A 24,251-nucleotide genomic window follows, 5' to 3' on the forward strand; every position below is an offset into this window, starting at 1 on the left:
TCTGCCGGGGTTTCTCCTGCCCTCCCGAGACAGAGCTCTGCGGGTATCCCTCTGGTGCAATACCACCTGCTGCGGTGGGAGGCTTTGCTACTCAGATCTGTCTTTCTGTAGGTATTTTGTAGTGAGTTCCTTTGATTAAGCGCATGCCTAATGCGTCTGAGAAACAACCTTGCTAGTTTTACTCACGATGTATCATCCTAGGGCAGAAAATAACCCCACACAAAGCCACAAGAGATCGAATGCCAGGAAGAGGCCCAGCATCTTCTCGGGCTCACCGGGAACTACCCTCCGACACGAGACACGTTGTCCCCGTGTTTGGGGACCTGCCATACCTCTGCCGATTGCGATCCCGCTACTGTCTCTTCCCCTGCTGCTGTCTGGGGGATGAGCAGAGAGGGTGGTGCGTCCACGAAGGCTTTTGCCTGGTGCTCCACGTTGGCTTCCCCTGCAGGGCCACGTTGCTCTTCCAAAGGCAGCTCTGGAAAGCAAAAGCACGTGCAGCCAAGTGACTTCTGGGACGTGACGTGGACAACCGCTAAAGGAAAACCCGCCCGAAGCCCTACAGCAGCACTGCGCTCACGCTGTGACAAGGCTCAATCCCTCCTCATACCTCTGGATCTCTGCGTGGCGGCTGGCGACTCCTCCGCTGCTGGGCGGCAAAGGTCCGTTGTCTGCGCCGCAAAGAGTTCCCTGCAGTTGTCAATCATGAACTCCACCAGCGCGTTCACCTGCACACATCAAAGCCTTGCTCTCAAGCCAGCTGCCCGGAAACGTAGCAAGCAGCCTCTCCCACTCCTGAGCCTGGCCTCTGTGCAGAAGGCTGTGGCTGCGGGGCTGCTCTTCCAGGCAGCCAGCCCACCAGCGTTGGCTCAAGACAGGAGGCAGCCAGGGACCTCTGCAGAGGCAGGCTCTGCTGGGGCGGGAAGGCTGCAGCTGGCTGCTCCATAGAGCGTACCTTCTGCGTCACCTCCAGCATGGCCTCCAGCGGGAGCAGGTCCTCGTTGGCTGGGCTCAGGAGGTTTGGCCCAAGGCAGATGGCCAGGTTGCTGGGGCTCATCCTGCTGGCGGAGGCGTTGTGGCCGATGCGCTGCAGGAGGGACAGCAGCCGCTTCAGGAGGAGGAGATTGGCTGCGGGCAACTTCTCGGCCACCCTGAGGGAACAGGGAGACAGGAAGGTGAATAAAGCAGGTGTTGCCCACCGCCGTCCCCCAGGCTTGCCCAAGGCAGGCGGGAGCCAGCGGCTGTGTTGCGCAGCTTTGCAGGGGCTCTCAGCCGGCGGTCAGGGCTCCTGCTCAACAGGCAGGCTGCTGCCCACACTCACGCTTGCAGCTCTGTGATCTTCTCCGCCTTGCTGGTGCTCTGCAGCGCTGCCATCCAGTCCTCGTAGAGGTCTGTCACGAGGAGCTTGGCAGGGATGCTTCGGAGGAAGTCCTGCAATGCCAAGGGCTGCAGGTGAGCCTCCAGCGTTCACTGCGGGCCAGCCAGCAGCTCTTCCAGCTGCAGGTGGGAAGCGCTCACCTTCAAGACGACAGCCAGCAGCAGTGCAGGCTGGCTTGCCAGGTCGACATCTGCGCCGCCATCCAGGTCCTCCCGCAGCTCCCGAAACGCTGTCCCGCTGGCAGCTCTGCGGAATATCCCCTCCGTCCACGGCCCTTCCCTCTCTAGGACAGCCAGCAGCTCCTGCAGGAGAGGCAGGAGGACAGTTGCTTGGCTGAGGAGCTGCCTTGCAACAGCGGTGGCCAGAGCACTGCCCCGCCGGCGGCTCCTTGCCCCCCAAAGGGGCTGGGACCAGAAGCGTGTGCTGGGGGTGAAGAGCCCAATCCCCCGTGCGTGGAGCTCCTGGGGACAGCCACCGCCTCTGCGGAGCAGCCCGAGGGAGGGCTGGCTGGGGCCCCCCTGTGCAGGCCGGCGTACCTGGATGGGCTGGGGCAGCGTGCCGTCCTCCCCGCAGAGGGCTGCCAGGGGCTGGCCAAAGAGCGCCCTGCTGCAGCCGCAGCCCGCCTGCCCGGGTGCCTGGGCAGCGTGCGGGCTCCGCCGCAGAGCAAAGGGCCAGGGCAGCCCCCTCCTCCTCCTCCTGCTGCTCCCTCCTGCTGCAAAGGAAAACAGAGCAAGAGCTCGTCAATGGAGAGCACCAGGCCAGCGCTCCCGGAGCCTGCCCTAGCCGGCCCTGCCCTGCCCTGCCCTGCCCTGCCCGGCCCGGCCCTGCCTGCAGCGCGGTGCTGAGCGGTGCGGCAGGACGGGCAGGGAGCCGGCAGCTGGAACCGCGGCTCCAGCTCAGTGGCTCCGGCTGGCAGGCTCCTGAGAGCCGGCGTGCCACCAGGACAGCCTGGCCCAGCCCTCGCCCTGCCCTCCTCCACGCTGTGGGCAGCAGCAGAGGCTCCGTGTCCCCACAGCACCACGTCCAGCGGCCGCTGCCCAGCGGGTGTCCTTGCTCCTCCGGCTGACGTCCTCCCTTGGGCTGCCACACCTGCCTGGCGACACTCAAGGGACAAGTGAGCACAGCTCCTCCCGCCTCTGGCCGAGGAGCGGGGACCCATCCACCCGGCTCTGGGGACGGAGCTGAGGCAGGCAGCACCTCGAGCGCTCAGCACTGTCGAAGGCTCCCGAGGGCTCAGCTCTCTTCCGCTGCAGCGTGATGGGCACCGACTTCCTCTGGGCCAAGGGCGGCAGCAGCAGCAGCAGCAGCAGCAGCAGCAGCAGCAGCAGCAGCATCCTCAGTTCTGCAGGCGTGCCGCTTGCAGGAGAAAAGGCGGCCCTCCCTGCTTTTGTGACCGCAACTCACCTGGGAAGCGGCCAAGTCCCCCTGCGTGGGCAGATGGGGCCGGTGCAGGCCCTTGCTTGGGAACATCCTGCAAGAACCGGGCTGCGCTTAGAGAGCAGCCCTGCAGCAGAAGGGGCCAGCGGCCAGCTGCCAGCCGGCACCAGCAGCCTGGGCGCGGCAGAGCTGGGACCCTCTGCCCTGCCGGGCTCTCTGCCCCACACAGCAGCTTTCCTCCCAGCGCCGCCAGCCAGGACGTGCTGGCGTTCCTGCTGGCTCCTCAAGCTTCTCCGCTGCCCGAGTGGCACCGTGGCACCCTCCCTCCCTCCCTCCCTCCCACACAAGCTCACCCCACTTGCCGCACGTCTGCGGCACCCCAGCACAGCACACCCCAGCAGGTGACAGGCAGCCATTCTCACCTCTGCCTGGCCCTCCATCAGCCTCTGCAGGCTCCTGGCGCTGACTGTCCTCCACTGGGCAAGAGAGAAGGAGTGCAAGAAGGTGAGCAGCCATGCCTCTGCTGCTGGGCTGGAGGCCCAGCGCTCGGGGACAGAGCCCAGAGCAGAGAGACACTCACGGCATGGCGGCGGCTCAGCTCCTTCTCCAGGAACTTGATGGACGGGAGGCGGGTGACCCGGGCTCTCGTGGCTCCTTCTGGTGTCCTGTGCAGCGGGAAGGGACAGGGAGGGAGCCGGCTGAGCCCCAAGCTGCCTCTACTCTCCTGCCGGGCAGCTCTGCCCGACAGCTGCCCGCAGCTGCGGGGGCATCTCTCCCCAGCTGGGGAGCTGTGTTCCCCCGTCCGGCTGCGCCTGGAGCATCCCCCCGGCTTACCCCAGCAGTGTGCCCAGCCACAGCTCCTTCAGCGCCCGGGAGCTGCAGAAAGAGAGGAGCGACAGCCTCAGGCCCCGCTGCCGGCCAGCCCGTGGGCAGGGGCGGGCGCCTGCACAGCCCTGCCCCGTGGGGAAGGAAGGACACAGGGGCAGGACGAAGCCCCGTGGAGCAGGACAGAGGCGCTGCCCGAGCCCTGGCTGCCTCTGTCCTGCCAGAGCAGCCGCTTTTGCCCTTGCCTTCTGGGGAGCCAAAGGTGACCAGGGGATGCAGCAGGTGGAAATGCCCCCCCATCCATCCCTGCCGGCGTGCTGCCTGCTCCCTGCCCAGGCTCTGCCCGGAGGGCAGAGGCCATTCGCAGCACGGCCGCCTGGGCGTGCTTGGGAGCCTCTCCTGCCCTGCCGTGGGACGTGGCACCACGCCTCACCTGAAAGTGGCAACACAGGCGCCGGTGGGCCAGCTGAGGATGAGGGAGGTGCTGTCCTCAGCGCTGCCTTCCTCCTCTTCTTCCTCCCCCGCCGCCTCCTTCCCGCCGCTCAGCACCCACAGCTGGTCCAGGGCCAGGCGGAGCTGTGGGCGCAGGCTGGTGCCACCTCTGCAGAGAGGAGAGGCAGGCGGTGGGCTGGAGGTGGGCTCCTTGGGGTCCCCCCGGGCAGAGCCCTGTCCCCCAGCTGCCACTGGGAGGGACAGGGGTGCATCCAGCACCAGGGTCCCGGGGCCTGGGGCCGGTGCCAGGCTGTCCCTGCCCTGGGGCCGGGGCCAGGGCCGGGGCTGGGGGAGAGGCAGCTGGGCTCCGAGGCTCTTACTGCAACTTGGCGATGGCCAGTTCCTCTTGGAGGAGGAGAAGGCGCCTCTCGCTCCTCTTGCGGCCCCGGGTCAGCCGCACGTCCGTGCTCAGCACCGGCTCGATCTCGGTGAGAGCCTCCCTGCAGAGCAGAGAGCGGCGGGCGTGAGCAAGGGCCCGGCTGCGGGGCCCGGCTGTGCCCGCGTGTCCCCGAGCCGCGGGGGGAGCCCACCTGGAGCCGCAGCAGCAGCTGGCCTGGCCCATCCCGCCCGGGACAGGAGGACCCTCGCCGTGCAGCAAGGACGCGGCCCGGACGGCGACAGCGAGGATGGCAAGCGGGGTGCTGGTGGTGGTGCCGGGGCAGCGCTGCGGGGCCAGAGCCTGCCTCCTCCCAGCGCTGCTGCGTGCCAGCACAGCTCCGTCCTGCTGTCTCTGGTGGCCGTTGGCCCCAACTGACCAACATTCCGAGCCCAACGGAAAGGGGGAGGGGCCCTGGGGGGGCAGTGGGCTGGGGGTTCTCTCCAGTATGGCCATGTCTGTCTTGCACTGGGGAGCCCAGAAGAGCAGGACACAGCAGAGGGGAAGGACCACTGCCCGCCACCAGCTGCCCATGCTTTCCCTACTACAGCCCAGCATGCAGTGAGCCTTCTTTGCCCCAAAAGCACTTTGCCAGCTCCAGATTACTCACCTTGGGCTGCAGCGTCACCCCAGGCGTCTGCACAGCTGCTTGGCCAGACCCAAGTTGCTCGCCTTGGGCTGCAGCATGACCCCAGGCATCTGCACAGCTGCTTGGCCAGCCCCAGGTTGCTCGCTTTGGGCTGCAGCGTGACCCCAGGCGTCTGCCCAGATGCTTGGACATGCCCAATTTGCTCCCCTTTGGCTGCAGCGTGACCCCAGGCGTCTGCCCATCTGCTTGGGCATCCCCAGGGTGCTCGCCTTGGGCTGCAGCGTGACCCCAGGCGTCTGCACAGCTGCTTTGCCAGCCACAGGTTGCTCGCCTTGGCCTGCAGCGTGACCCCAGGCGTCTGCACAGCTGCTTGGACAGCCCCAGTTTACTCGCCTTGGGCTTCCGTGTGAACCCAGGCGTCTGCACAGCTGCTTGGCCAGCCCCAGGTTGCTCGCCTTGGGCTGCAGCGTGACCGCAGGCGTCTGCACAGCTGCTTGGCCAGCCCCAGGTTGCTCGACTTGGGCTGCATCGTGACACCATGCGTCTGCACAGGTGCTTGGCCAGCCCCAGGTTGCTCTCCATGGCCTTCAGCGTGACCCCAGTCGTCTGCACAGCTGCTTGGCCATCCCCAAGTTGCTCGACTTGGGCTGCAGCGTGACCCCAGGTGTCTGCACAGCTGCTTGGCCAGCCCCAGGTTGCTCGCCTTGGGCTGCAGTGTGACCCCAGGCGTCTGCACAGCTGCTTGGCCAGCCCCAGGTTGCTCGCCTTGGGCTGCAGTATGACCCCAGGCGTCTGCACAGCTTCTTGGCCAGCCCCAGGTTGCTCGCCTTGGGCTTCAGCGTGACACTAGGTGTCTGCACAGCTGCTTGGACAGCCCCAGGTTGCTCGCTTTGGGCTGCAGCGTGACCCCAGGCGTCTGCACAGCTCCTTGGGCAGCCCCAGGTTCCTCGCCTTGGGATGCATCGTGACCCCAGGCGTCTGCAAAGCTGCTTGGCCATCCTCAAGTTGCTCACCTTGGGCTGCAGCATGACCCCAGGCGTCTGCACAGCTGCTTGGCCATCCTCAAGTTGCTCACCTTGGGCTGCAGCGTGACCCCAGGCGTCTGCACACCTGATTGTCCATCCCCAGGGTGCTCGCCTTGGGCTTCAGCGAGACACCAGCTGTCTGCACAGCTGCTTGGCCAGCCCCAAGTTGCTTGCCTTGGGCTGCAGTGTGACCCCAGGCGTCTGCACAGCTGCTTCGACAGCCCCAGGTTGCTCGCTTTGGGCTGCAGAGTGACCACAGGTGTCTGCACAGCTGCTTGGCCCATCCCAGGTTGCTCGATTTGGGCTGCAGCGTGACCCCAGGCGTCTGCACAGCTGCTTGGCCAGCCCCAGGTTCCTCGCCTTGGGCGGTAGTGTGACCCCAGGCGTCTGCACAGCTGCTTGGCCAGCACCAAGTTGCTCGCCTTGGGCTGCAGCGTGACACCAGGCGTCTGCACAGGTGCTTGGCCAGCCCCAGGTTGCTCGCCTTGGGCTGCAGCGTGACCCCAGGCGTCTGCACAGCTGCTTGGTCAGTCCCAGGTTGCTCGACTTGGGCTGCACCGTGACCCCAGGCGAGTGCATGACTGCTTGGCCATCTTCAGTTTGCTCCCCTTGGTCTGCAGCGTGACACCAGACGTCTGCACAGCTGCTTGGCCAGCCCCAGGTTGCTCGCCTTGGTATGCAGCGTGACCCCAGGCGTCTGCATAGATGCTTGGCCAGCCCCAGGTTGCTCGCCTTGGGCTGCAGCGTGACCCCAGGCGTCTGCACAGCTGCTTGGCCAGCCCCAGGTTGCTCGCCTTGGTATGCAGCGTGACCCCAGGCGTCTGCATAGATGCTTGGCCAGCCCCAGGTTGCTCACCTTGGGCTTCCGTGTGAACCCAGGCATCTGCACAGCTGCTTGGCCAGCCCCAGGTTGCTCGCCTTGGGCTGCAGCGTGACCACAGGTGTCTGCACAGCTGCTTGTCCACTCCCAGGTTCCTCGCCTTGGGCTGCAGCGTGACCCCAGGCGTCTGCACAGCTGCTTGGCCAGCCCCAGGTTGCTCGCCTTGGGCTGCAGTGTGACCCCAGGCGTCTGCACAGCTGCTTGGCCAGCCCCAGGTTGCTCGCCTTGGGCTGCAGCGTGACACCAGGCGTCTGCACAGCTGCTTGGCCATCCCCAGGTTCCTCGCCTTTGGCTGCAGTGTGACCCCACGCATCTGCACAGCTTCTTGGCCAGCCCCAGGTTGCTCGCCTTGGGCTGCAGCGTGACACCAGGTGTGTGCACAGCTGCTAGGCCAGCCTCACGTTGCTCGCCGTGGACTGCAGCGTGAGCCCAAGCATCTACACAGCTGCTTTGCCAACCCCAGGTTGCTCGCCTTGGTCTGCAGCGTGACCCCAGGCGTCTGCACAGGTGCTTGGCCAGCCCCAGGTTGCTCGCCTTGGGTTGCAGCGTTACCCCAGGCGTATGCACAGCTGCTTGGCCAGACCCAAGTTGCTCGCTTTGGGCTGCAGCGTGACCCCAGGCGTCTGCACAGCTGCTTGGCCACTCCCAGGTTGCTCGATTTCGGCTGCAGCGTGATCCCAAGCGTCTGCACAACTGCTTGTCCAGCCCCAGGTTGCTCGCCTTGGGCTGCAGCGTAACCCCAGGCGTCTGCACAGCTGCTTGGCCAGCCCCAAGTTGGTCATCTTGGGCTGCAGCGTGACACCAGGCGTCTGCACAGCTGCTTTTCCATCCCCGGGTTGCTCGCCTTGGGCTGCAGCGTGACACCAGGCGTCTGCACAACTGATTGGCCAGCCCCAAGTCGGTTACCTTGGGCTCCAGCGTGACCACAGGCCTCTGCACAGATGCTTGTCCAGCCCCAGGTTGGTCGCCTTGGGCTTCCGTGTGACCCAAGGCGTCTGCACAGCTGCTTGGCCATCCCCAGGTTGCTCGCCTTGGGCTGCAGCGTGACACCAGGCGTCTGCACAGCTGCTTGGCCAGCCCCAGGTTGCTTGCCTGTGGCTGCAGCGTGACCCCAGGCGTCTGCACAGCTGCTTGGCCAGCCCCAGGTTGCTCGCCTGTGGCTGCAGCGTGACCCCAGGCGTCTGCACAGCTGCTTGGCCAGCCCCAGGTTGCTCGCCTTGGGCTGCAGCGTAACCCCAGGCGTCTGCACAGCTGCTTGGCCAGCCCCAAGTTGGTCATCTTGGGCTGCAGCGTGACCCCAGGCGTCTGCACAGCTGCTTGGCCAGCCCCAAGTTGGACATCTTGGGCTGCAGCGTAACCCCAGGCGTCTGCAAAGCTGCTTGGTCAGCCCCAAGTTGCTCGCCTTGGGCTGCAGTGTGACCCCAGGCGTCTGCACAGCTGCTTGGCCAGCCCCAGGTTGCTCGCCTTGGTCTGCAGCGTGACCCCAGGCGTCTGCACAGCTGCTTGGCCTGCCCCAGGTTGCTCGCCTTGGGCTGCAGCGTGACACCAGGCGTCTGCACAACTGCTTGTCCATCCCCAGGTTGCTCGCCTTGGGCTGCAGCATGATCCCAGGCGTCTGCACAGCTGCTTGGCCAGCCCCAGGTTGCTCACCTTGGGGTCCCCCGTGACCCCAGGCGTCTGCACAGCTGCTTGACCAGTTCCAGGTTGCTCGCCTTGGGCTGCAGTGTGACCCCAGGCGTCTGCACAGCTGCTTGGCCAGCCCCAGGTTGCTCGCCTTGGTCTGCAGCGTCACCCCAGGCGTCTGCACAGCTGCTTGACCAGTGCCACGTTGGTCTGCAGATTACAAGAGAAATAAGGTGCACTGGAAATGCAAGTATTGTGAGCTCTTTTTCTTCTACAAAGAAGTAAGAGTTATTTCAAACAAAGCATTCAGGTATTGCATCTGCCATCCAACCCTCCCGAAAAAGCACGTACCACATCTTCTCCCCCTTCCACCCAAAGAGAGAATTTTTCTAACTAGAGAACCAACCTGCCCCAAATCTGGCATCATCCTTGGGGTTGCTCCTGAATGAAGTCTGTCTCCATGTCTACTTTCCCCAAAAAGCTAAACCATTTTGAAAATTAATTGGGTTTTACTAAGAAAGTCTGTGCTCAAGTCTTTATTACATTCTGTTGGCTTCCAGGAGAGTTAGTTATTGTAAAATAGAGTATTTTAGGTATCTGTATTCTAGGTTAAATACAGGAGCCCAAGTTAGAGGAGCAAACCAAGGACAGGATTTGCAGAAACAAGGCTGTTGCACAGGGCAGACACCCACCAGAAGAGAGAAAATCATGCTCCTGCCTACTTTGTCTGGGTAAAAGCTCTGAAACCTGCTGATACTAGTGACCAAAATGCTGGCTTATGGCGTGGTGGCTCCCGTGATATGGGAGACCCCATCCAAAGTAGGAGTTGCTGCTGGATCTCATGCCTGCTGGGGACAGTGGCAGTTCAGTTCTTCAGGGCAGACCAACTCTACCCCATAGCAGGTCCCAGCCCTGCATTTTTGGGAGTAAGAAAATTGGATTTTTGCCCACACAGCTGACAAGTCGTGATATTGTAACGACAAGTCATCAGATGCATTAAGCACGACCCAGTGCTCCTTGGGTCCTCGATAACCATCTCAGCTCATGATTCCCACATGCCTCCCCAGTCCAGCGCTTGGCCACCAGATAAGGAGAGACAATTATTATTTGCTTATCAGGGATGGGAAATGGTAGGGTGCAGGGTGGTTTTGCCCACGATTACAGAGGAAGGCTGGGGCAGAGCAGGAAACCCGTCCAACCCACCCCTCTTACACACTCCCGACCTATTTTGCTCGCCTTGGGCTGCAGCGTGACCCCAGGCTTCTGCACAGCTGCTTGGCCAGTCCCAGGTTGCTCGCCTTGGGCTGCAGCGTGACCCCAGGCGTCTGCACAGCTGCTTGTCCATCCCCAGGTTGATCGCCTTGGTCTGCAGCGTAACCCCAGGCGTCTGCACAACTGCTTGGCCATCCCCAGGTGGCACGCCTTGGGCTGCAGCGTGACCCCAGGCATCTGCACAGCTGCTTGGCCAGCCCCAGTTTCCTCGCTTTGGGCTGCAGCGTGACCCCAGGCGTCTGCCCAGCTGCTTGGGCATCCCCAGGTGGCACGCCTTGGGCTGCAGCGTGAGCCCAGGAGCCTGCTCAGCTGCTTGGCCAGGCCCAGGTTGCTCGCCTTGGTCTGCATCGTGACCCCAGGCGACTGCACAGCTGCTTGGCCAGCCCCAGGTTGCTCGCCTTGGGCTGCAGCGTGACCCCACGCATCTGCACAGCTGCTTGGCCAGCCCCAGGTTGCTCGCCTTGGGCTGCAGCGTGACCCCAGGCGTCTGCACAGCTGCTTGGCCACCCCAGATTGCTTGCCTTGAGCTTCCGTGTGACCCCAAGCCTCTGCACAGCTCCTTGGCCAGCCCCAGGTTGCTCGCCTTCGACTCCACAATGACCCCAGGCGGCTGCACAGCTGCTTATCCATCCCCCAGGTTACTCGCTTTGGGCTGCAGCATGACCCCAGGCGTCTGCACAGCTGCTTGGCCAGCCCCAGGTTGCTCGTCTTGGGTTGCAGCCTGATCCCAGGCTTCTGCACAGCTGCTTGGCCAGCCCCAGGTTGCTCGCCTTGGGCTGCAGCGTGACCCCAGGCGTCTGCACAGCTGCTTGGCCAGCCCCAGGTTGCTCGCCTTGGGCTCCACAATGACCCCAGGCGTCTGCACAGCTGCTTGCCCATCCCCCAGGTTGCTCGCCTTGGGCTGCAGCGTGACCCCAGGCGTCTGCACAGCTGCTTGGCCACACCAAGGTTGCTCGCCTGGGGGTGCAGCGTGACCCCAGGCGTCTCCATAGCTGCTTGGCCAGCCCCAAGTTGCTCTCCTTCGTCTGCAGCGTGACCCCAGGCGTTTGCACAGCTGCTTGTCCAGCCCCAGGTTGCTCGCCTTGGGCTGCAGCGTGACACCAGATGTCTGCACAGCTGCTTGGCCAGCCCCAGGGTGCTCGCCTTGGTCTGCAGTGTGACCTCAGGCATCTGCACAGCTGCTTGGCCAGTCCCAAGTTGCTCGCTTTGGGCTGCAGCTTGACCCCAGGCGTCTGCACAGCTGCTTGGGTATCCCCAGGTTGCTCGCCTTGGGCTGCAGCGTGACCCCAGGCGTCTGCCCAGCTGCTTGGGCATCCCCAGATTGCTCGCCTTGGGCTGCAGCTTGACCCCAGGCGTCTGCACAGCTGCTTGGCCAGCCCCAACTTGCTCGCCTTGGGCTGCAGCGTGACCCCAGGCGTGTGCACATCTGCTTGGCCACCCCCAGGTTGCTCGCCTTGGGCTGCAGCGTGACCCTAGGCCTCTGCACAGCTGCTTGGCCAGCCCCAGGTTGCTCGCCTTGGGCTGCAGCATGACACTAGGCCTCTGCACAGCTGCTTGGCCATTCCCAGGTTGTTCGACTTGGGCTGCAGCGTGTCCTGAGGCATCTGCACATCTGCTTGGCCATCCCCAGGTTGGTCACCTTGGCCTGCAGGCTGACCCCAGGCGTCTGCACAGCTGCTTTGCCAGCCCCAACTTGCTCGCCTTGGGCTGCAGCGTGACCCCAGGCGTCTGCACAGCTGCTTGGCCAGCCCCAAGTTGCTCACCTTGGGCTCCCCTCTGACCCCAGGCTTCTGCACAGCTGCTTGGTCAACCCCAGGTTCCTCGCCTTGGGCGGTAGCGTGACCCCAGGCGTCTGCACAGCTGCTTGGCCAGCTGTACAGGCGTCCCCCAGCATATCCTGGTGCAAGGGCTTGTTCCTCCCCAGGTGCAGGGCTTTGCTCTTGCCCTTGGGGAAGTGCCTGAGGTTCCTGTCAGCCCCTTTCTCCAGCCTGTCAAGGTCCCTCTGCTGGGCAGCACCGCCCTCCGGCGCAGGAGCCTCTCCTCCCAGGTGGCTGCCATCTGCAAGCTGTCTGAGGGTACGCTCTGCCCCATCATCCAGGTCACGGAATGGGAACAGGAAGACTAAGGTCTCCCATTTCTGCTTTGAGACGGAGGCCTTCCAAAAGTTTCCAAAAGCGGACCAGTGGAACTTCTGCTTCTGCTTGCCATGGGAGGAGAGGCTGAGAGAGCTGGCACTCTTCAGCTGGGAGAAGAGAAGCCTGGGGGGGCTGGGGGGGGTTGTTGGGGGGGGTAGGGTGTGGTTTCTCAGCGTGTGTAAAACCCTGCTGAGAAGGAAAGAAGATGAGGGAGCCAGGCTCTTCTCAAGAGCGTGCACTGAGAGGAGCAGAGGAAATGGGCACAAATTAAAACACATGCTATTGCAGCTGCACATGAGAAACCAATCTTTTACTGTTAGGGTGATATATTTTGCTGGCTGCAGTGACCCTGCTTGAGCAGGCGGGCGGGACCAGATGACCTCCAGAGGTCCCGCCCAAACTCAGCCATTCTGGGTGATCCTGTGCTTTGGTCTGACTCCTAAAGCACCTCAACCCGGCCCTGATGCCCGCTGGAAAGGATGCTGGGACAAGGGAGGATCCCAAACCCCTCCCCGAGGATTCATCACAACACAACGTCTACCTAGCCCAGAACAGCATATGGCAGACACGGTCAGAAGAGAGAAAAGATGCTTTTATTGTGGGCATCAAGTGCGGGAGCCCAGCAGGAGTCACAGCGCTTCAGGCAGTACCAGGAGATCAGCACCTGCAACGACAGAGTCAGAAAGCTCGGCTCAGTCCCTAAAGGCAGGAAGAGGCAGGAGGTTGTTCCCCTTTCTTTGGGGAACACCCTTTACGAGGAATTGCTGATGGCCCCGAGGAGAGAGCTATTGCTGGCAGTGCCTACGGCAGGGCCCTGCCGCCTCCCCGCCACGGGTAATGCCCTCAGAGACGGGTGAGCGTGCAGAGATGCGCAGTGCCCCTGTGCCAGGCAGCAGGGCTCCGTGGGGAGCCCCTGGGGAGCTGCCGTGGAGTTACTGCCAGACCCTGCGCAGCACCCTCCCTCCCCGTCCCCTGCCAGCGAGCTGGAGCAGTGCTCAGCGTTGGGAAGGATGGGCAGCAGAGCCTGGTACGCACCTGGGCTTCTTCACCTTCTGCACCTCCTGCTTTTTTTCAGTCCCCGTCTTCTTCTCTCTTCCTTCTTTTCTTTTCTTGTTGGCATTCCCTCTCCTCTGCCCAGGCCTCTTTTCTCTTTCTTTTTCTTTGGTTTTCAGTTTCCTGGCGGGAGCCTGCAAACCTTTCCAACCCACAGTGTCCTTAGATAGGAAAAGCCAGGATCAACTGGAATCGGTTTTTGATTTAACCAAAGCTGACTCATCGTTTTACCTTCTTTCCACTGAAAGGCTCTTTAGTTCTTTTGCGCATCCCAGGGATTCTGCCGCGCTCTCGGGGCTGGTTGGAGGCAAAGCAGGAGGTGCCTACAACAGCAATGTCAGAGTTAGCAGGTGGCAAGGGACGCCCTGGAGTAGGAAGCGACTCTTTGGCAAATCGCTACCTTAGCTCTCCAGAGGAGATCCCTTTGGCTGCTTTGCATCAGCCTTTTCTTCCAAGGGCCTCACTTTGGGAAACAATGTGCACACGGGTGTGTGACGCTCAGCTACTTTGGGGGGGGCATTCAGCAGGGGGCCTGCGGTCCCCCTCTGGGAAAGAAAGGGCTTGCCCACGTCATTCTGCCGGGGTTTCTCCTGCCCTCCCGAGACAGAGCTCTGCGGGTATCCCTCTGGTGCAATACCACCTGCTGCGGTGGGAGGCTTTGCTACTCAGATCTGTCTTTCTGTAGGTATTTTGTAGTGAGTTCCTTTGATTAAGCGCATGCCTAATGCGTCTGAGAAACAACCTTGCTAGTTTTACTCACGATGTATCATCCTAGGGCAGAAAATAACCCCACACAAAGCCACAAGAGATCGAATGCCAGGAAGAGGCACAGCATCTTCTCGGGCTCACCGGGAACTACCCTCCGACACGAGACACGTTGTCCCCGTGTTTGGGGACCTGCCATACCTCTGCCGATTGCGATCCCGCTACTGTCTCTTCCCCTGCTGCTGTCTGGGGGACGAGCAGAGAGGGTGGTGCGTCCACGAAGGCTTTTGCCTGGTGCTCCACGTTGGCTTCCCCTGCAGGGCCACGTTGCTCTTCCAAAGGCAGCTCTGGAAAGCAAAAGCACGTGCAGCCAAGTGACTTCTGGGACGTGACGTGGACAACCGCTAAAGGAAAACCCGCCCGAAGCCCTACAGCAGCACTGCGCTCACGCTGTGACAAGGCTCAATCCCTCCTCATACCTCTGGATCTCTGCGTGGCGGCTGGCGACTCCTCCGCTGCTGGGCGGCAAAGGTCCGTTGTCTGCGCCGCAAAGAGTTCCCTGCAGTTGTCAATCATGAACTCCACCAGCGCGTTCACCTGCACACATCAAAGCCTTGCTCTCAAGCCAGCTGCCCGGAAACGTAGCAAGCAGCCTCTCCCACTCCTGAGCCTGGCCTCTGTGCAGAAGGCTGTGGCTGCGGGGCTGCTCTTCCAGGCAGCCAGCCCACCAGCGTTGGCTCAAGACAGGAGGCAGCCAGGGACCTCTGCAGAGGCAGGCTCTGCTGGGGCGGGAAGGCTGCAGCTGGCTGCTCCATAGAGCGTACCTTCTGCGTCACCTCCAGCATGGCCTCCAGCGGGAGCAGGTCCTCGTTGGCTGGGCTCAGGAGGTTTGGCCCAAGGCAGATGGCCAGGTTGCTGGGGCTCATCCTGCTGGCGGAGGCGTTGTGGCCGATGCGCTGCAGGAGGGACAGCAGCCGCTTCAGGAGGAGGAGATTGGCTGCGGGCAACTTCTCGGCCACCCTGAGGGAACAGGGAGACAGGAAGGTGAATAAAGCAGGTGTTGCCCACCGCCGTCCCCCAGGCTTGCCCAAGGCAGGCGGGAGCCAGCGGCTGTGTTGCGCAGCTTTGCAGGGGCTCTCAGCCGGCGGTCAGGGCTCCTGCTCAACAGGCAGGCTGCTGCCCACACTCACGCTTGCAGCTCTGTGATCTTCTCCGCCTTGCTGGTGCTCTGCAGCGCTGCCATCCAGTCCTCGTAGAGGTCTGTCACGAGGAGCTTGGCAGGGATGCTTCGGAGGAAGTCCTGCAATGCCAAGGGCTGCAGGTGAGCCTCCAGCGTTCACTGCGGGCCAGCCAGCAGCTCTTCCAGCTGCAGGTGGGAAGCGCTCACCTTCAAGACGACAGCCAGCAGCAGTGCAGGCTGGCTTGCCAGGTCGACATCTGCGCCGCCATCCAGGTCCTCCCGCAGCTCCCGAAACGCTGTCCCGCTGGCAGCTCTGCGGAATATCCCCTCCGTCCACGGCCCTTCCCTCTCTAGGACAGCCAGCAGCTCCTGCAGGAGAGGCAGGAGGACAGTTGCTTGGCTGAGGAGCTGCCTTGCAACAGCGGTGGCCAGAGCACTGCCCCGCCGGCGGCTCCTTGCCCCCCAAAGGGGCTGGGACCAGAAGCGTGTGCTGGGGGTGAAGAGCCCAATCCCCCGTGCGTGGAGCTCCTGGGGACAGCCACCGCCTCTGCGGAGCAGCCCGAGGGAGGGCTGGCTGGGGCCCCCCTGTGCAGGCCGGCGTACCTGGATGGGCTGGGGCAGCGTGCCGTCCTCCCCGCAGAGGGCTGCCAGGGGCTGGCCAAAGAGCGCCCTGCTGCAGCCGCAGCCCGCCTGCCCGGGTGCCTGGGCAGCGTGCGGGCTCCGCCGCAGAGCAAAGGGCCAGGGCAGCCCCCTCCTCCTCCTCCTGCTGCTCCCTCCTGCTGCAAAGGAAAACAGAGCAAGAGCTCGTCAATGGAGAGCACCAGGCCAGCGCTCCCGGAGCCTGCCCTAGCCGGCCCTGCCCTGCCCTGCCCGGCCCTGCCCTGCCCGGCCCGGCCCTGCCTGCAGCGCGGTGCTGAGCGGTGCGGCAGGACGGGCAGGGAGCCGGCAGCTGGAACCGCGGCTCCAGCTCAGTGGCTCCGGCTGGCAGGCTCCTGAGAGCCGGCGTGCCACCAGGACAGCCTGGCCCAGCCCTCGCCCTGCCCTCCTCCACGCTGTGGGCAGCAGCAGAGGCTCCGTGTCCCCACAGCACCACGTCCAGCGGCCGCTGCCCAGCGGGTGTCCTTGCTCCTCCGGCTGACGTCCTCCCTTGGGCTGCCACACCTGCCTGGCGACACTCAAGGGACAAGTGAGCACAGCTCCTCCCGGCTCTGGCCGAGGAGCGGGGACCCATCCACCCGGCTCTGGGGACGGAGCTGAGGCAGGCAGCACCTCGAGCGCTCAGCACTGTCGAAGGCTCCCGAGGGCTCAGCTCTCTTCCGCTGCAGCGTGATGGGCACCGACTTCCTCTGGGCCAAGGCCGGCAGCAGCAGCAGCAGCAGCAGCAGCAGCAGCAGCAGCATCCTCAGTTCTGCAGGCGTGCCGCTTGCAGGAGAAAAGGCGGCCCTCCCTGCTTTTGTGACCCCAACTCACCTGGGAAGCGGCCAAGTCCCCCTGCGTGGGCAGATGGGGCCGGTGCAGGCCCTTGCTTGGGAACATCCTGCAAGAACCGGGCTGCGCTTAGAGAGCAGCCCTGCAGCAGAAGGGGCCAGCGGCCAGCTGCCAGCCGGCACCAGCAGCCTGGGCGCGGCAGAGCTGGGACCCTCTGCCCTGCCGGGCTCTCTGCCCCACACAGCAGCTTTCCTCCCAGCGCCGCCAGCCAGGACGTGCTGGCGTTCCTGCTGGCTCCTCAAGCTTCTCCGCTGCCCGAGTGGCACCGTGGCACCCTCCCTCCCTCCCTCCCTCCCTCCCACACAAGCTCACCCCACTTGCCGCACGTCTGCGGCACCCCAGCACAGCACACCCCAGCAGGTGACAGGCAGCCATTCTCACCTCTGCCTGGCCCTCCATCAGCCTCTGCAGGCTCCTGGCGCTGACTGTCCTCCACTGGGCAAGAGAGAAGGAGTGCAAGAAGGTGAGCAGCCATGCCTCTGCTGCTGGGCTGGAGGCCCAGCGCTCGGGGACAGAGCCCAGAGCAGAGAGACACTCACGGCATGGCGGCGGCTCAGCTCCTTCTCCAGGAACTTGATGGACGGGAGGCGGGTGACCCGGGCTCTCGTGGCTCCTTCTGGTGTCCTGTGCAGCGGGAAGGGACAGGGAGGGAGCCGGCTGAGCCCCAAGCTGCCTCTACTCTCCTGCCGGGCAGCTCTGCCCGACAGCTGCCCGCAGCTGCGGGGGCATCTCTCCCCAGCTGGGGAGCTGTGTTCCCCCGTCCGGCTGCGCCTGGAGCATCCCCCCGGCTTACCCCAGCAGTGTGCCCAGCCACAGCTCCTTCAGCGCCCGGGAGCTGCAGAAAGAGAGGAGCGACAGCCTCAGGCCCCGCTGCCGGCCAGCCCGTGGGCAGGGGCGGGCGCCTGCACAGCCCTGCCCCGTGGGGAAGGAAGGACACAGGGGCAGGACGAAGCCCCGTGGGGCAGGACAGAGGCGCTGCCCGAGCCCTGGCTGCCTCTGTCCTGCCAGAGCAGCCGCTTTTGCCCTTGCCTTCTGGGGAGCCAAAGGTGACCAGGGGATGCAGCAGGTGGAAATGCCCCCCCATCCATCCCTGCCGGCGTGCTGCCTGCTCCCTGCCCAGGCTCTGCCCGGAGGGCAGAGGCCATTCGCAGCACGGCCGCCTGGGCGTGCTTGGGAGCCTCTCCTGCCCTGCCGTGGGACGTGGCACCACGCCTCACCTGAAAGTGGCAACACAGGCGCCGGTGGGCCAGCTGAGGATGAGGGAGGTGCTGTCCTCAGCGCTGCCTTCCTCCTCTTCTTCCTCCCCCGCCGCCTCCTTCCCGCCGCTCAGCACCCACAGCTGGTCCAGGGCCAGGCGGAGCTGTGGGCGCAGGCTGGTGCCACCTCTGCAGAGAGGAGAGGCAGGCGGTGGGCTGGAGGTGGGCTCCTTGGGGTCCCCCCGGGCAGAGCCCTGTCCCCCAGCTGCCACTGGGAGGGACAGGGGTGCATCCAGCACCAGGGTCCCGGGGCCTGGGGCCGGTGCCAGGCTGTCCCTGCCCTGGGGCCGGGGCCAGGGCCGGGGCTGGGGGAGAGGCAGCTGGGCTCCGAGGCTCTTACTGCAACTTGGCGATGGCCAGTTCCTCTTGGAGGAGGAGAAGGCGCCTCTCGCTCCTCTTGCGGCCCCGGGTCAGCCGCACGTCCGTGCTCAGCACCGGCTCGATCTCGGTGAGAGCCTCCCTGCAGAGCAGAGAGCGGCGGGCGTGAGCAAGGGCCCGGCTGCGGGGCCCGGCTGTGCCCGCGTGTCCCCGAGCCGCGGGGGGAGCCCACCTGGAGCCGCAGCAGCAGCTGGCCTGGCCCATCCCGCCCGGGACAGGAGGACCCTCGCCGTGCAGCAAGGACGCGGCCCGGACGGCGACAGCGAGGATGGCAAGCGGGGTGCTGGTGGTGGTGCCGGGGCAGCGCCGCGGGGCCAGAGCCTGCCTCCTCCCAGCGCTGCTGCGTGCCAGCACAGCTCCGTCCTGCTGTCTCTGGTGGCCGTTGGCCCCAACTGACCAACATTCCGAGCCCAACGGAAAGTGGGAGGGGCCCTGGGGGGGCACTGGGCTGGGGGTTCTCTCCAGTATGGCCATGTCTCTCTTGCACTGGGGAGCCCAGAAGAGCAGGACACAGCAGAGGGGAAGGACCACTGCCCTCCACCTGCTGCCCATGCTTTCCCTACTGCAGCCCAGCATGCAGTGAGCCTTCTTTGCCCCAAAAGCACCTTGCCAGGTCCAAGTTGGTCACCTTGGGCTCCCGCGTGACCCCCAGCATCAGCACAGCTGCTTGGCCAGCCCCAAGTTGCTCGCCTTGGGCTGCAGCGTGACCCCAGGTGTCTGCACAGCTGCTTAGCCATCCTCAGTTTGCTCCCCTTTGGCTGCAGCGTGACCCCAGGCGTCTGCCCATCTGCTTGGGCATCCCCAGGGTGCTCGCCTTGGACTGCAGCGTGACCCCAAGCATCTACACAGCTGCTTGGCCAGCCCCAGGTTGCTCGCTTTGGGTTGCATCGTGACCCCAGGCGTCTGCAAAGCTGCTTGGCCATCCTCAAGTTGCTCACCTTGGGCTGCAGCGTGACCCCAGGCGTCTGCACAGCTGCTTGGACAGCCCAAGTTTCCTCGCCTTGAGCTGCCGTGTGACCCCAGGCGCCTGCACAGGTGCTTGGCCAGCCCCAGGTTGCTCGCCTTGGTCTGCAGCGTGACCCCAGCCCTCTGCACAGCTGCTTGGCCAACCGCAAGTTGCTCGCCTTGGGCTGCAGTGTGAGCACAGGCGTCTGCACAGCTGCTTGGCTAGCCCCACGTTGCTCGCCTTGGGCTGCAGCGTGACCCCAGGCGTCTGCACAGCTGCTTTGCCACCCCCAGGTTGCTTGCCTTGGGCTGCAGCCTGACCCCAGGCGTCTGCCCAGAAGCTTGGGCATCCCCAGGTTGCTCCCCTTTGGCTGCAGCGTGACCCCAGGCGTCTGCCCATCTGCTTGGGCATCCCCAGGGTGCTCGCCTTGGGCTGCAGCGTGACCCCAGTCATCTGCCCATCTGCTTGGGCATCCCCAGTGTGCTCGCTTTGGGCTGCAGCGTGACCCCAGGCGTCTACCCAGATGCTTGGGCATCCCCAGGTTGCTTGCCTTGGTCTGCAGCGTGACCCCAGGCGTCTGCTCAGCTGCTTTGCCAGCCTCAGGTTGCTCCCCTTGGTCTGCAGCGTGACCCCAGGCGTCTGCACACCTGATTGTCCATGCCCAGGGTGCTCGCCTTTGTCTGCAGCGTGACCCCAGGCCTCTGCACAGCTGCTTGGCCAGCCTCAGGTTGCTTGCCTTGGGCTGCAGCGTGAACGCAGGCGTCTGCACAGCTGCTTGGCCATCCCCAAGTTGCTCGACTTAGGCTGCAGCGTGACCCCAGGCGTCTGCACAGCAGCTTGGCCAGCCCCAGGTTGCTCGCCTTGGGCTGCTGAGTGACCCCAGGAGTCTGCCCAGCTGCTTGGCCAGCCCCAGGTTGCTCGCCTTGGGCTGCATCCGGACACCATGCGTCTGCACAGCTGCTTTGCCACCCCCAGGGTGCTCGCCTTGGGCTGCAGCGTGACCCCAGGCCTCTGCGCAGCTGCTTGGCCAGCCCCAGGTTGCTCGCCTTTGGCTGCAGCGTGACCCCAGGCGTGTGCACAGCTGCTTTGCCACCCCCAGGTTGCTCGCCTTGGGCTGCAGCGTGACCCCAGGCGTCTGCACAGCTGCTTGGCCAGCCCCAGGTTGCTCGCCTTGGACTGCAGCGTGACCCCAGGCATCTGCACAGCTACTTGGCCAGCCCCAGGTTACTCACCTTGGGCTGCAGCGTGACCCCAGGCGTCTGCACAGCTGCTTGGCCAGCCCCAGGTTGCTCGCTTTGGGCTGCAGTGTGACCGAGGGCGTCTGCACAGCTCCTTGGGCAGCCCCAGGTTCCTCGCCTTGGCTTGCATCGTGACCCCAGGCGTCTGCAAAGCTGCTTGGCCATCCTCAAGTTGCTCACCTTGGGCTGCAGCGTGACGCCAGGCGTCTGCACAGCTGCTTGGACAGCCCAAGTTTCCTCACCTTGAGCTGCCGTGTGACCCCAGGCGTCTGCACAGCTGCTTGGCCAGCCCCAGGTTGCTCGCCTTGGGTGCAGCGTGACCCCAGGCGTCTGCCCATCTGCTTGGGCATCCCCAGGGTGCTCGCCTTGGGCTGCAGCGTGACCACAGTCGTCTGCCCATCTGCTTGGGCATCCCCAGGGTGCTCGCTTTGGGCTGCAGCGTGACCCCAGGCGTCTACCCAGATGCTTGGGCATCCCCAGGTTGCTTGCCTTGGTCTGCAGCGTGACCCCAGGCGTCTGCACAGCTGCTTTGCCAGCCTCAGGTTGCTCGCCTTAGTCTGCAGCGTGACCCCAGGCGTCTGCACAGCTGCTTGGCCAGCCCCAGGTTGCTCGCCTTGGGCTGAATCGTGACACCATGCGTCTGCACAGGTGCTTGGCCAGCCCCAGGTTGCTCGACTTGGGCTTCAGCGTGACCCCAGGCCTCTGCACAGCTGCTTGGCCAGCCCCAGGTTGCTCGCCTTCGGCTGCAGCGTGACCCCAGGTGTCTGCACAGCTGCTTGGCCAGCCCCAGGTTGCTTGCCTTGGTCTGCAGCGTGACCCCAGGCGTCTGCACAGCTGCTTTGCCAGCCTCAGGTTGCTCGCCTTAGTCTGCAGCGTGACCCCAGGCGTCTGCACAGCTGCTTGGCCAGCCCCAGGTTGCTCGCCTTGGGCTGAATTGTGACACCATGCGTCTGCACAGGTGCTTGGCCAGCCCCAGGTTGCTCGACTTGGGCTGCAGCGTGACCCCAGGCATCTGCACAGCTGCTTGGCCAGCCCCAGGTTGCTCGCCTTCGGCTGCAGCGTGACCCCAGGTGTCTGCACAGCTGCTTGGCCAGCCCCAGGTTGCTCGCCTTGGGCTGAAGCGTGACCCCAGGCATCTGCACAGCTACTTGGCCAGCCCCAGGTTACTCACCTTGGGCTGCACCGTGACCCCAGGCGTCTGCACAGCTGCTTGGGCCTCCCCAGGTGGCACGCCTTGGGCTGCAGCGTGACCGCAGGCGTCTGCACAGCTGCTTGGCCATCCCCAAGTTGCTCGACTTGGGCTGCAGCGTAGACCCCAGGCGTCTGCACAGCTGCTTGGCCAGCCCCAGGTTGCTCGCCTTGGGCTGCAGCGTGACCCCAGGCGTCTGCACAGCTGCTTGTCAGCGCCAGGTTGCTCACCTTGGAATGCAGGTTGACCCCACGCATCTGCACAGCTGCTTTGCCACCCCCAGGTTGCTTGCCTTGGGCTGCAGCCTGACCCCAGGCGTCTGCCCAGATGCTTGGGCATCCCCAGGGTGCTCGCCTTGGGCTGCAGCGTGACCACAGTCGTCTGCCCATCTGCTTGGGCATCCCCAGGGTGCTCGCTTTGGGCTGCAGCGTGACCCCAGGCGTCTACCCAGATGCTTGGGCATCCCCAGGTTGCTTGCCTTGGTCTGCAGCGTGACCCCAGTCGTCTGCACAGCTGCTTGGCCAGCCCCAGGTTGCTCGCCTTGGGCTGAATCGTGACACCATGCGTCTGCACAGGTGCTTGGCCAGCCCCAGGTTGCTCGCCTTCGGCTGCAGCGTGACCCCAGGCCTCTGCACAGCTGCTTGGCCAGCCCCAGGTTGCTCGCCTTCGGCTGCAGCGTGACCCCAGGCCTCTGCACAGCTGCTTTGCCACCCCCAGGTTGCTCGCCTTGGGCTGCAGCGTGACCCCAGGCGTCTGCACAGCTGCTTGGCCAGCCCCAGGTTGCTCGCCTTGGGCTGAAGCGTGAGCCCAGGCATCTGCACAGCTACTTGGCCAGCCCCAGGTTACTCACCTTGGGCTGCAGCGTGACCCCAGGCGTCTGCACAGCTGCTTGGCCATCCCCAGGTTGCTCGCCTTGGGCTGCAGAGTGACCGCAGGCGTCTGCACAGCTGCTTGGACAGCCCAAGTTTCCTCGCCTTGAGCTGCCGTGTGACCCCAGGCGTCTGCACAGCTGCTTGGCCAGCCCCAGGTTGCTCGCCTTGGGCTGCAGCGTGACCCCAGGCCTCTGCACAGCTGCTTGGCCGTCCCGAGGTTGCACGCCTTGGGCTGCTGTGTGACCACAGGCGTCTGCACAGCTCCTTGGCCAGCCCCACGTTGCTCGCCTTGGGCTGCAGCGTGACCCCAGGCGTCTGCACAGCTGCTTTGCCACCCCCAGGTTGCTTGCCTTGGGCTGCAGCCTGACCCCAGGCGTCTGCCCCGATGCTTGGGCATCCCCAGGTTGCTCCCCTTTGGCTGCATCGTGACCCCAGGCGTCTGCCCATCTGCTTGGGCATCCCCAGGGTGCTTGCCTTGGGCTGCAGCGTGACCCCAGTCATCTGCCCATCTGCTTGGGCATCCCCAGGGTGCTCGCTTTGGGCTGCAGCGTGACCCCAGTCATCTGCCCATCTGCTTGGGCATCCCCAGGGTGCTCGCTTTGGGCTGCAGCGTGACCCCAGGCGTCTACCCAGATGCTGGGGCATCCCCAGGTTGCTTACCTTGGTCTGCAGCGTGACCCCAGGCGTCTGCACAGCTGCTTTGCCAGCCTCAGGTTGCTCGCCTTGGTCTGCAGCGTGACCCCAGGCGTCTGCACACCTGATTGTCCATGCCCAGGGTGCTCGCCTTTGTCTGCAGCGTGACCCCAGGCCTCTGCACAGCTGCTTGGCCAGCCCCAGGTTGCTTGCCTTGGGCTGCAGCGTGAACGCAGGCGTCTGCACAGCTGCTTGGCCATCCCCAAGTTGCTCGACTTAGGCTGCAGCGTGACCCCAGGTGTCTGCACAGCTGCTTTGCCACCCCCAGGATGCTCGCCTTGGGCTGCAGCGTAACCCCAGGCCTCTGCGCAGCTGCTTGGCCAGCCCCAGGTGGCTCGCCTTGGGCTGCAGCATGACCCCAGGCATCTGCACAGCTGCTTGGCCAGCCCCAGGTTGCTCGCCTTTGGCTGTAGCGTGACCCCAGGAGTGTGCATAGCTGCTTTGCCACCCCCAGGTTGCTCGCCTTGGGCTGCAGCGTGATCCCAGGCTTCTGCACAGCTGCTTGACCAGCCCCAGGTTGCTCGCCTTGGGCTGCAGCGTGACCCCAGGCATCTGCACAGCTACTTCGCCAGCCCCAGGTTACTCACCTTGGGCTGCAGCGTGACCCCAGGCGTCTGCACAGCTGCTTGGGCCTCCCCAGGTGGCACGCCTTGGGCTGCAGCGTGACCGCAGGCGTCTGCACAGCTGCTTGGCCAGCCCCAGGTTGCTCACCTTGGACTGCAGGTTGACCCCACGCATCTGCACAGCTGCTTGGCCAGCCCCAGGTTCCTCGCCTTTGGCTGCAGTGTGACCCCACGCATCTGCACAGCTTCTTGGCCAGCCCCAGGTTGCTCGCCTTGGGCTTCAGCGTGACACCAGGTGTCTGCACAGCTGCTTGGCCAGCCCCAGGTTGCTCGCCTTGGACTGCAGCGAGACCCCAGGCCTCTGCACAGCTGCTTGGCCAGTCCCAGGTTGCTCGTCTTGGGCTGCAGCGTGACCCGAGGTGTCTGCCGAGCTACTTGGGCACTCCCAAGTTGCTCGCCTTGGGCTGCAGCGTGACCCCAGGCGTCTGCAATGCTGCTTGACCATCCCCAAGTTGCTCACCTTGGGCTGCATCGTGACCCCAGGCGTCTGCACAGCTGCTTGGCCAGACCCAAGTTGCTCGCCTTGGGCTGCAGCGTGACCCCAGGCATCTGCACAGCTGCTTGGATACCCCCAGGTTGCTCGCCTTGGGCTGAAGCGTGACACCAGGTGTCTGCACAGCTGCTTGGCCATCCCCAGGTTGCTCGTCTTGGTCTGCAG

This window comes from Mycteria americana, chromosome 3, assembly GCF_035582795.1.
Source record: "Mycteria americana isolate JAX WOST 10 ecotype Jacksonville Zoo and Gardens chromosome 3, USCA_MyAme_1.0, whole genome shotgun sequence".
Classification (NCBI taxonomy): Eukaryota; Metazoa; Chordata; class Aves; order Ciconiiformes; family Ciconiidae; genus Mycteria; species Mycteria americana.